The sequence below is a fragment of the Lycorma delicatula genome, chromosome 10 (genome assembly GCF_047948215.1).
Source record: "Lycorma delicatula isolate Av1 chromosome 10, ASM4794821v1, whole genome shotgun sequence".
Taxonomy (NCBI): domain Eukaryota; kingdom Metazoa; phylum Arthropoda; class Insecta; order Hemiptera; family Fulgoridae; genus Lycorma; species Lycorma delicatula.
Window position 1 is genome coordinate 117,300,639 of NC_134464.1, and position 13,889 is coordinate 117,314,527.

The 13,889-nt window shown below is 31.5% G+C and overlaps 1 protein-coding gene across 1 annotated transcript in view; it reads right to left on the reverse strand.

The window, feature by feature from the left end:
- LOC142330983 (uncharacterized) overlaps positions 1-13,889 on the reverse strand; it is a 167,249-nt gene that overhangs the window by 6,414 nt on the left and 146,946 nt on the right. The gene's annotated exons all lie outside the window — the stretch shown is intronic.

The following is a 13,889-nucleotide window of genomic DNA, read 5'->3' on the forward strand; positions in this document are numbered from 1 at the left end:
AACCTTTTCCTAAAAAAATATTTTTAGGATTATCACTCATAAGTAACTTTATATTTATAAGTAAAATATATTTTACTTCATTTAATCAGTTAAGATGCTTTATAAAAGTCATTTTTGGTTTACAAACAATAAAATGTATAATTTTTTATGTTACATCTTAAGGTTCATAAAAAATAATTTAAAAAAAATTCTTTTAAATAAATATTAAATTTTTATTATATTAATATATATATATATATATATATATATATATATATATAAACAAAAAAAACAAAAACAAGTTATATAGTTAAAATTACATAAATAAAAATTACCGGTCGCATATTGAAGTTTAGTTGTTATATGCTGTGCTAGACGAGTAAGTTGAACGGTATTAAATAGAAGAGAACAGTAGTGTATGGATTTTAAACCGACGCAGCATTTTTATACGGGAAAGAAGGAAGTAAGAAAAAAAAAAGGTCTGGATTGCTGATATTCCAGACTAGATCAGCTTCTAGTATTGCAAGTTAGTTTTGTAAAATAAAATTAAATAAATAAATACGGTTAAGTAGTTTCTTGTCTTCGATAAAAATCATCAAGTTTACGGTCTAGTTATTTGTAATTGTAAAATAAAATTACAATACTTCTAGTAGTAATTCTATATATTTATTAATTTATTTTTTAATAATTAATTATGAGAATGTACGATACTTAAATAGGGGAAAAACTAGTAAATTTTCATACGTAAAAAGCAAAAACCAAGCTGTTTTTAATAACTCAATTTTATTAATTAAAATAATATTTTTGAAAAGTTATTTAAAAACCTAACATCTTCATAATTTCTGGGCCATTTAATATTAATAATACTTTAGTACTTTTAAGCGATGATCAATAATAATATTTGATAAATTCGAATTTTTGCAATCTTATACTTGTTATTCTTTTGAGTAGCATTATGTTGAAATATTGTTTTGCTTAATTTAACAAAATACACCACCTCTTTTGGTGAACCACAAAACAAGTTATAAGTATAGCAAATTACGAAAAGTAATATTGAGAATAATAATAATGGTCACGTCTAGTATGTAACTTACCTAATGGACGTGGCCATCCCATCAAGTAATAACCTCAACATTAAACACAATTAAAAGCTGCAAAAATATACAGAACTTGCTTTTGAAGTTAAGGAAATGTGGAATCAAAAAGAGGTTTATATAATCCCGATTATTATATCTGCGTTGGGAATAATACCATCTACTTTGCGCAACAGTCTTGAAAAACTGAAGATCCAGTGGAAGACCCACGCGCTAATACAAAGGAGCATGGCGATTGACATCTGCCATGTTGCCCGGAAGGTACTTAATAGCAAGCCTATTAAGGTACTTAATAGGTCAACAATAGCAAGCCTAATCTCGTTGATATAAATTACTCCGAGTTTACAGGATGTCACTGGCAAAAAGCTGTGAAAATGTGGAATAATAACAATAATAATGATAATAATATTCCCTAAAAAAAGCCTTGCCTTAAAAGATTATTATTTGCAGACACTACTTCTGCGCAGAAGTAGTGTATGTACTTAAAGAAATGAAAAATTACAAGGCAAGCGGAGACGACTAAAGTTTTCGCAGAAATATGGAAATATGCTGGAGACACAGTACGAATCTCTCTAAACCTGGCATTAACTAGAATTCGGTTAACGGAAAAATTCCTGGATTATTGAACAACTGCTATCATCCATCCGATTCACAAAAAAAGGTGAATAAAGCAAACCAGATAGTTACAGAGGCATCTCGTTCCTAGATTGCACTTATAAAATATTGTCCAGAGTAACTGATAATAGAATAAAAAAACAATCAGAATTTGAATTGGGAGAATATCATCTCCCTATTCTCTGGCGGGAGGTGGTTTAGGCCCTGGAGAAATTTCCCAGAATAAATTATTAGGTTATAATTAGTAATGGCTTATTATAAAAAAATTAAATAAACCTTTAACAATAAACATCGTAGATTTTAGGAAAGTGTACTGTAATTGCATTAATTGTGTACTGTAATTTACATGTAATTGCATTCAGAGACCATCAATGTTAAAAATTCTGAGAAATTTCGGCCTACATCCAAACTTAATTAGAATGACAAAATTAAAATTAACGGTCAACAAATCAAAAGTTAAATTTAGAGGAGAACTCTCTGAACAGTTTCCCAAAAAACCGGATTAAGGAAGGGCGATTGGAGTCTTCTCTTCTATTCAACTCCACCTTAGAATTTATCATACGGGAGTGGTACAAGAAAATCCAAAGTATATCGAAATAATTAGGATAGAAGAAAATCTAAATCTTAACTGTCAAAGATTAGTAGACCTCACTTGCTATCAAACGATCTCCAAGAATCAAAAAAGCAGATAAAAACGCTACAAAATATAGCGCCTGATAATAATATAAGCCTGATAATATCCTTTGAAAAGATGGAAATAATGCTAATAAACTCTCCACTCGCAAATAAAACCACAATAGATGACCAGTTAATAAAAATCAATAGATTTAAATATTTGAGAGAAATTTAGATGCAAATCTACACAAAACAACCGAGTCAACAAATTAACAAACGCACAAAAACTCACCAAAAACACGTACAATAAAAAATATCTGTTCGCAGTTTCGGAACTGAAACATTACAAAACTGTGATCCAACCGGAAACAACAAACGGAAGTGAAATTCTGTTTAAAACAGCTAACTCCGCGGCTGTAGACACAATCCTGAAAATCGAGAGCAGGATAACACGAACGTGCAATAATAAAAAATATCAGAAAGATGGACACTGGAGAATTCTCTCCGATGAAACAGTATACAGAATTAGAACCTATAACCAGTAAGATCAGAAAAAAAAAGAATTTAATTCTTAGGACACTTAATCAGAACACCTAGAAACAGGTTGTCAAGACGAATTATAGAAAAACTCTGGAATAATAAATACAACATAAAATAGATCACGGAAATTAAGGAAGATTTGAAAGATGTTGAAATAACAATAAAAAATTTAACAGTAGAAAAAACCGATGAAATTAAGAAACTGAAAGAAAGAACAAACTACATTACAACCAAGAATGAATAAACAGGAAGGGTGATTTCAAAAAGGAAAAGACAAACAAGGTCTGAAAGGATGAAGAAATATTGTTAAAACAGGAGACTAAAAAATTCTTCTTATTGACTAAAGTGTACCCATATTGGCCAGAAATAACTATTGTAATCCTATTAACAACAGTCAAATGGATGACGTTATACAGAGTGATTCAGGAGGATAGGGCAAATACTTTGACAACTCATTCTAGAGGCTAAAAATAAGAAAAAAGTTCATATAAATATAGGTCCGAAAACGCTTCGTTAGCGAGTTATACAAGGTAACAGATTTCGCCCGAGTTTCAGTTCTTCCGGGTAAATTAAGGCTTTCTGAAATTCTGGGAAGGTCAATTAAGGGGTAAATTCAATTTTTTCTTATGGTTTTTGAGCTGGGAAATCGAAAAAAAGGTCCCAGAACTGTAACTCTCTTAGTTTTTAAGATATCCCATGAAAAACGCCAAAAATAGGGTCAAAAAACACATTTTTTTACGTTTGACGTACAATAACGTTGTTAAATTGGCAATAAATCATACATTTTTTAAACATAAATTATAGAGAATTTAATTATAAGAAGATTGATGTAAATAATGGTAACAGAAAATAAATTAAATTTTAAACATGTCGACTTTTATTAACAACAAAACCGACGAAAGTATGTTTTCTTGTTAAAACCAACAAAAACTTAAACAGTTATATAAAAAAAAAAAACAATAAAACAAATGTGTCTAATAGATACAATAATTTTAGACATACGGAAAACAAGTTGGCAACACTGATTTTCTCATCACAATTTGTTTAAATACTAGTCATTGTTGTCAGTTAATTGTGGCAATGTGTTAAATAACCTTTCGCTGATCAATCGTGTTTGCAGTATTACGTCGAATTCTTATCGTAAAAATTTCAGAAAACTGTTAGGAAGTGTAATTTTGTATTCATTTTACAGTGCATAAAAATCAAGTCTGTTAAAAAAAAATGAAATTCTGTTTAGTTTTATTTTGAAAAATGCCGCGTATCTTCACTAATGCCGAATATACCGACATGATTTTCATCTATGGATTTTGTAATGGAAGTGCTGCGGCAGCGGTTACGAAATATCGACATAGTTATCCTGGTCGTGTTTATCAAATCGTAAAGTATTTATTAGGAATTTTAAATAATCTTCGTGAGAATGGTACACTTCCCAGCGTTCATATTTCATCTGAACGACAAGCACAAATCATGCTGATGATGGTGAAAACATTCTGTAGATGGTTCAACCTAATCCGGCAACGAGCACACAATTAATTGCAACACGGCTCAATATTTCACAAAATAGAGTATGGAGGACATTAAATAATAATGGATTGCATCCTTTTCATATTCAGAAAGTGCAACATCTCCAGCCTGGTGACTACGCCAGCCGGCTGCAGTTTTGTCAATGGGTTAATAGGAATCAACATTTAATTCAATTTATACTATTTTCGGATGAAGCTACTTTCACTCGTAACGGAATAAACACACGGAATGCGCATCGGTGGTCTGAAGAAAACCCACATGCTACAGTGGAAAAAAAACAATTTCAGTGAATGTTTGATGTGGTATCATAGATGACCAATTAATTGTCCTTTCATACTACAACATCGTGTCACAGGGAGAAATTATTTGGAATTTTTACGTAATGAATTTATTATACAGAGTTATCATAAAAGAATGGTGCGGTTTCAGTAATTCATGGGAAGATTGTAGGGAAATTTCTAGATGTTATATTGGTATCCCTGAAAGCCTCCAACCCAAAAGTTTGTTTATCAGCAGTTGTAACCACAACGCCAGTTCTTGTATTGTTGTTGCGGTGAGTTTAGCGAGTTACTATGTTCTCGGATAAAGACAAAGCAAAGTGTGTTTTATTGATAGTTGAATTAAAATTCGTAATTTTAGTTCAACGTGCGTTTCGACGTGAATTCGGAAGAGATCCCCCACACAAAAATAACATAACATGTTGGTTCAAACAATTCGAAGAAACCGGATCGGTTAAGAAACAGAATTCAACCGGCAGACCAATTGTACCAGATGAAACGGTTGAACTAATTAGACGATCGGCAATTAGAACTCCTGGGAAGTCCATCCGCGTCGAATTAGGTATTCCAAAATCAACAGTTCACAAAGTTTTACATAAAAAACTGAAATTACACGGTTATAAAATCCAGATACTACAGAAATTGAAACCCGATGATTGTGTAAAACGTTACAATTTCGCTGTTGAAATGTCGGACAGAATAAGTGAAAACATATCATTTTTAGACGATATAATTTTTACAGACGAAGCTACATTCCATGTGAATGGATGCATTAACAGACACAATTCACGAATATGGGGCTCTGAAAACCTACATGCGATTATTGAGAAACAACGCGATTCGCCTAAAGTTAATGTTTGGTGTGGTGCGATGAAAAATCGTGTAATAAGGCCTTTCTGAAAAAACAATTAATGGAGTTGTGTATCTTGACATGTTAACAGATTATCGCTTTCCTCAGCCGGATGAACTCGAAAACATTCATCGACTTCATTTCCAACAAGATGGTGCTTCCCCGCACTTCAATCCGGTCACGGACGCTTTGAACAAAAAATTTGGAGATCGATGGATAGGCCGGCAAGGACCCATACTTTGGCCTCCAAGGAGTCCAGACCAGATACCTTGCGATTTTTTCTTGTGGGGGTACATCAAAAGCGTTGTTTATACACAAAAAATTCGCGACCTAAACCGCTTAAAAAACAGGATTAATGAAGCAATGACAACCGTTAACGAAGAAATGTTAACTAATGTTTGGAGAGAAGTTGAGTATCGTTTGGACATTTGTCGAGCGACTAAGGGCGCACATATTGAAATTTATTAATTATGTAAAAAAATGTTTGAGACGAAAAATTTGAAAAATAAAAAGCATAAATTGTAAGTAATTCTGTTTTAATTTAAACCATGTTCAAAACCGCACGATTCTTTTATGATAACCCTGTATTGCTGGAAAATATCCTCTTAGCAAAACGAATTGAAATGTATTACCAACTTGATTGAGCTCCTACACATTTCACCAATGAAGTAAGGCAATGTCTTGATGAAATGTTTGCTGGTAAATGGATAGGACGTGGAGGGCCGGTTAATTGGCCACCGAGATCCCCAGACCTCACTCAGTAGGATTATTGTTTGTGGGGACGGTTGAAAAATGAGGTTTACAAGGAAAAAGTAGACACACGCGATGAACTGATTGCTCGCATTCTCAACGCTGCACCTATAATCAAGGAACGCAAAGATACCGTTGGACTGGCAACACAAAATCTAGTACAACGCGTTGAAAAGTGCATTGAAGACAACGGTGGCATTTTTGAAAGTTATTAAACCACATGAAATACTACTTGTAAGCAGCATTTCATCATTATCATAAAAAACAGTAAGTATTCTTTCTTCCTCCAGTTATTTTCTACTGTACATTTTAAAATTTAATTTGTTTTCTGTTGACATTATTTAAATCAATCTTCTTATAATTAAATTCTCTACAATTTATCTTTAAAAAATGTATGATTTATTGCCAATTTAACAACGTTATTGTACGTCAAACGTAAAAAAATGTGTTTTTTGACCCTATTTTTGGCGTTTTTCATGGGATATCTTAGAAACTAAGAGAGATACAGTTCTGGGACCTATTTATTTGACTTCCCAGCTCAAAAATCATAAGAAACAATTGAATTTACCCCTTAATAGACCTTCCCAGAATTTCAGAAAGTCTTAATTTACCCGGAGGAACTGAAACTCGGGCGAAATCTTTTAACCTGTATAACTCGCTAACGAAGCGTTTTCGGACCTATGTTTATATGAACTTTTTTCTTATTTTTAGCCTCTAGAATGAGTTGTCAAAGTATTTGCCCTATCCTCCTGAATCACTCTGTATAATTTTAACTCTTTCAAAGTTATAATAATTGTAATTATTGTCACGAAAAAAATATCTTTGGGAAGTTAAACCTTACAAATCACTTGATGGAAAAAAAACTGGCAAACGGTTGCGTAAATTTTTTAGGTTCATCCTCAAAAGATTTTTATTTCAAATACGCTGTATGGTTTTTAAATATTATTAAGTTTAAATTAAGTTTTGCATACAGCAGTGTTGGTAAAATATAATTTAATTTAAATATAATATTAAAATCAACTTACCAGTGGATTAGTTAATCCTCAAACGTTTTCGGCTATTCCGCCATCTTCAGGAGGATTGATCTTATAATAATTTAGAATTAAAATATAAAAGTACGTAAAATTCACAACATAAAATTGTTAGAATCATAACAACTGATAGTCGTAAATTAAAAGTTTGTAATTGCAAATTCTGTTAATTGTTATTAACAATTGTGACATTGATGATAATATTGTGAACTGTTGTCACAATTCGTATTCTACAATTTGTAAAGGTTCCAAATATTGCCAGCAATATTTCACTATGGGTTAGAGAGCGCTGAATGTAACAACGTTACAGAATAAAATAAGGAAAAATATTAGAAGTTATTAATGAAATAAAATTTTATGTACTTTTCATTTAGAAAAATATGTAATTTAATAGGCGTACAAGGAAGTCGTGTGGTGTCCACATCAGATTCTTCAGATAATGACATTAAATTTAGTAAATCATATAACTGTCTGAAGATGATTACTGACTATGATCGGTACAATATTTCGATATATACAATGCCATTACAACTACTAAAAGAAGTTCTAGGTTATTTATTTATACTTTTTTTTATTATACGATATATATACTAGTTTGATTTGAACTGTGGTAATTATTCCGCGGGTCATAAAAAACCTACCGTTAAAATTTCGTAATAATTGTTTCAATAGTTTTTGCGGTTATCCGGATCAAACGAAAAAGAAATCTTTTTATATAGTAATGAGATTTCTTAACGAAGTTTTAATAAGTTAAAAATCGTGGGATACCGGGAAAACAAAGGTATTTTCCGTTATTTCTTTAAATAAATTGCATTTAAAGTTAATTACATAAATATAATATAAATTTTATATATTCTATCAAATTGTTTGAAAAAAGATCAAAATTAAATAATCATAATACATTAGAAACGGTAAATGTAAAAATAAACAAACATAAAAATATCAAACGCTGTTTTATTTAAACATTACAATTAATCAATATAAACAGACTCTTAATACTTTAATATTAAATGGAACGTATAAAATAACCCACGAGACTGTAAAATATATTTTCGATTGCAAGGTTATGGAGAAACATTAAAATTAATTATTCTTAAAAGCAGCAATAACTGTCAAGAAAATATTTCGAAGTAACGTCTGTAACAGTTAAAAGCAAAACTTTTTTTTTGTTTTAAGCATTCAACCGTTATTTTAACTACGGTTAAAAAACAGCTGTTAAAAGAAGATTTTAATTTATTATTTGATAGTAAATATTCAATGATTTATTATAATATTAATAAACGATGTACGATTTGGTGAAGTTAAGTGGTATTAAATCTGTTGTATTATTTATATAACAATTAAAAATTTCACCGGAACGACAACAAAATGGAACTTGATTACCTCTTCTAGTATCAATCCAATTTTCTTTTTCGCAAAGTCGAAAGTATACAGTAACTTTAACATTAACATTTTTATTTAATGTCTTGCATACTATTTTTCCAACAGTTTTACGTGATGCTCCGTATAAAGATATGCATATTTTTGAACAAGATTTTGCACCTTTTATATTATGCGGTAATGGTATTTTAATATCACTTATAAGTAACGGTCTATTGTCATCATTCTTTTGAAATATCGCGCATGAACATCTTCCGTGAAATATACTAGTATCATTTTTTCTTGCAAATGTTATTGTATTGAATAAAATTGAAATTATGTAAAATAAATTAAAAATATATTTTATTTTTATCATAATAAATAATTAAATCGGAAAGAATAAACGTGAAAGATTATAAATTATCTTGAAACGATTCTGATGTTCCAGTTTTTAAACCTAAAATAATAAAAAAAATACTAAGTATATAATATTAATTTTATCGTTAAATATAAATTTATAAATAGTATTTTCTAAAGTAAGTAGGAAGAAATTTGAACAAAGCCTGGAAGGAATATAAAATAAAATATCTGATAAACATTTTATACTACCATCACCAAAATGATAAAATAATAATGACTTTTTATAAAGATATATTTTAAGATTTTTAAATTGAAAGATTCTTGCCCGAAAACCGTTAACAATAAAATACTGGAATGTCGTGATTGGGAAAAACGTTTATACAATTTTTTCATAAATTTTGACAAGGTAAAGACAAAAAAAAACACTAAATTTTTTTTAATTACGGCATATTACAACATGTCCTGACTGATTCTTAAACGCCCAGAAGGAACTACTGATGAGAATTTATATATATGTTCATACGGTGTAAGTGAACACTAAGAAAGTATAATTTCTGATAACAAATGAAGACATCAATTTGATTTTTAGGGTGTGTAATCTTCATGTGAATATCTAAAAAAGAATTTCTAGATTTTACGAAACTCGATCTTTCAAAATGATTGCAAATTTCTCCCATTTCCGAATATACGAAACGAGATATTCACTAGATTTAAGCTTGAAAAAATACTCTTTTGATAAATATTTAAAAACCATTTTTGGTTTTGTAAATTTCGAGTTTTACGGGATACAACGGTATACGGCGAGACGGCTCAACCAATCCAGCCGTTGTCACTGTTACTGTATGTGCGACGCGACTACCTGCACCTCTCTCTCTTTCTGTTTAGCCTCTACAAGTAGCTGCATATACCAGCAGTTACTTGACTGTAAAACATAAAATAAAAACAAAAAACCAAGTACGGTCACCACCTGGTAGTGCTTATCAGGTAATGCTAACAACCGGGCAAAAAACGTTTTTATTTTTACTATTTGTAAGATGGAGTCGACTATTTTGAAACCCGCATTCTTCAGATTATTCAAAGTTTTGGGTCATGTACTGACCAAATTGTTGCTCTGAAGAAATTACAATACGTTGATAGTTTTTATATATTGAATAGACTTCAATTTTTATTTATCGTTATTATTCTCACAAGCACGAGTTTAATGAACACAGGGGTGTACTCAGAGGGCAGATTGAGAGGGCTGGTTGGAAAGAGCGAATGAACTATTGACCGGTACATTATTATACCTCGATAAAGACAAAAAAAAAGATTAACTTGCATACATCATAACTACGCCGTAAATTATCTTTACATTTCTTGGTTTTTGTTTTTTTTTTAGAGGGATTATGGAACATCAAGAAATGGAAAAAGAGAGAGTAAATTGTGTGTGTGCGCGTGCGCGCGTTTTTTTAGCATTAATAATCCTTGATAATCTTGTTTAGTGGAATCAAATATCTTAAAATTTGGCACATAGATACATAAATGGCATTAAAGTTTAAAATGAGAATTTAAAAGAGATCAGGGGATAGAATGTTCATACTTCGGCCCAAGCCGAGATTATGACCGAAATATGACTTTTATATGAGCTCTTTTAAAATTAACATTATGTTTAAAATTTTCAAATTTTTCCACATTTGGTTCTTTTAGCTTTCTTTTTCTCTTTAGCCTCCGGAACCACCGTAATGTATAACTTCAGAAAATGATATGTATAATTGTAAATGAAATGTCTTGTACAGTCTTAGGTGGACCATTCCTGAGATGTTTGTATGATTAATTGAAACCCAACCGCCAAAGAGCAGCCGTTATGTACGATCTAGTATTTAAATCCATATAAAAGCCTTTACTAGGATTTGAACTTTAGAACTCTTGACTTCGAAATCAACTGATCAGAGATGGTTTTTTTAGCTACAGAGTGATTTTTTAGTCCTGTTATCCGATTTTAAATGTAATTTAAGAAAGGGAAATTTAGGTGGAATAAAAAAATGTATTTGTTACTTACAAAAGAGATTTAATAAAAACCTATTACTTACATAATTGTTAAAGAATATGCTCAAAATGCCCACCCCTTGCGGTTATACACGCACGGACTCTTTTCAGCATATTAGCAGAAACCTTTTTAAGAGTTGCATCGAAAATATTCGAGATTAAGTCTGTAATATTAACTTTAAGTTCATCGATAGTATGAGGATTGTTTCTGAAGTCCTCGGACTTAATATAGCCCCACAAAAAGTAGTCAGGAGATGTAAGGTCTCAGGATCTTGGAGGCCATAAGCCCTTGCATATTATTATTCGATCATCAAAGAACTCTTGCAGAAAATCCACGGTTTCTCGAGACGTGTGGCATGTAGCGCCGTCTTGCTGAAACCGGCAATACCGTTCTTGAGGTTCCAGAAGGGACACGAATTGGCGCACAATATTCCTGCATACTTCAACCGTTTACTGTCTGTTCGAAGAATACGGGTCCGACTATACGATGACGAGATATCGCGCACCGCACACCAATTTTTTCAGGATGCAAAGATTTGTCTTGTAAAGCGTTAGGATTTTCAACCGCCCAAATTCGACAGTTTTGACATAACCATCGTGATGGATCCAAGCTTCATCACTAAAGAACATTGTGTTTAAAAAATCGATTCTCTTATCGTTTACGAGAGACCTAAACCGACGGCAATATTGCAATCGCTTGTTTAAACCTGGAGGCTGAAGCTCTTGGACTAATCGTACGCGATACGGATACGATTTCAATTTTTTAGCGACTTTCTGAACACTTGAATATGACAAACCGTCTTGCGTGGAAAGTTTTCGTAAACTTTTCCGTGGAGAATCCAGCAATCTTGTTTTCACATTCTCTAAAACGTAATCTGTCAAGCGAGTCGGTCGACCGCTTCCGTTTTCTTCGCAAACACTATCTGTCTCTTAAAATCGGTTTGCTAACCTAGAAATTGACATTTTTTCTGGCGGAGGAACACCGACAAATTTAATTTGAAATGATTCTTTTACACTCGCGTACGATTTCGTAGCAAAATATCGTTCAAGAATGAAAACTCGTTGTTCTGTAGTAAAAGACATTCTGTTCGTAACACGACCGGAAACATCACAAACGTTTTCACAGTTCAAGGAGAATCAACTCGCACTGCCGTATCTATACCGGTTGAATAGCGCTACCAACTTCGTGTCACAAAAAAAATTCCCTTTCTTAGAAAAAAATTACCAGACATTAACAATTGGGTAATAGGACTAAAAAAGCACCCTGTAAAACTTGTAGACTTACATTTACCGAAAACTTTAGCAACACGTACTTTTTTAACTACTCGTATCTTATTTTTTATTGTTACCCTCGATCCTTCATACATGTTTTTAAGCGCTACATATTTTGACAATCCATTACCTGAAAAATGTAACTGGTTTTCTATTATTACCGTAGAAAAAAATATAATTTTCAGTCTTAAGCTGGGTGAACCTTTGCTTAATTTTTAAATAAATCACCATGTATAGAATTCAGGATATATTTTTATTTTGCAAAACGTAATTTTCGCAAAGTTTCCTTTGTCTGAGATTTCGTTTCTGTAAGCGGTTAACAACTCTGATGAAAGAAATTGAAAAAAATATTATCTACGGGTTTATCAGCCTTCAGTTCTAGTTTATCGTGGTTCCTGTTCGAATGATTAATTGGGGCGAATCTTACTTTTTTTAACTTGTTACTTTTTAAAAAATATTGTTTGATCAGAAACCTTTCAATGAATATTTGTTTCTTCTGTAGTTTACTAAAACCGATTATACCAAAAACTCCATTATTTTAAGATATTAAACCCTTCCTGATAATGATTTTACATCGCGTGATTACATTTCATAAAACATTTGATTCACCCAATTTTGTAAAATGATGCTATAATGGGTGTAATGTAAATAAAAGCATTTAATGAAAATGTGTTCTTTTTCGGAAGTATTGCAATGGCGAAAAATTTCGGTTTTCAACAACGGAAATATCCAATTTGACCGGCCCTGAATCTATTTTGAGTAGTTTCGGCGTGACGTCTATACGTACGAATGTATCTCGCATAACTCAAAAACGATTAGCCGTACAATGTTGAACTTTTGGATTTAGGACTGTTATCACATCCAGTTGTGCACCTTCCCTTTTGATTGCAATTGACTGGACTAAAAGTATCAAAAAAAGCCCGCATGGATTTTGGGCTTTTTCTTAACTGCTGTAATAAACCCTCATTGAGAGCTTTTCAACGACGTGTCATATGTGGTACTTATTTTCATTGGTTCCAGAGTTATAGCCCAACAAAAGTTTAATTAATGAAATATTTGGATCTTACAAGGGGTAGGCACATCGGTTCGAATCCGACTACATTATATTTTTCATTTAATTTAAATATATTGATTTATTAATAATTATTATCCTCAGATTGTAAGCAATTACGATAAATAATAATTCAATAATAACAAAAAAAGATATGAAAAAAACGTAATAAAAAATATATGTAATTTAATAGGCGTACAAGAAGTCATGTGTGCCCGCATCAGAATTTCTGATATATGCCTTAAGATCTCAAACCGTTATCAAAAATGGTTTTATCAACGATATAATTTGAGAACATGAAGCAAGAATTGGGTTTTTCACCTTTCAGTATTATCCACTTTTCTGTACGAATACCATTTTTACTACAACATTGGACTACATGACTTCTGCCTTTTTTTCCTGATTTTAAAGATATATCGCAAATGTTAAACACGCGTAATACAACTAATCCGCTTGTCTCATATCATTTGTTTCAAACATTTAAAAAATCTATCTCTTTTTCTTAGATTATTTAGAACTCTCTCGAATTCTACGCTTCTAAAATTA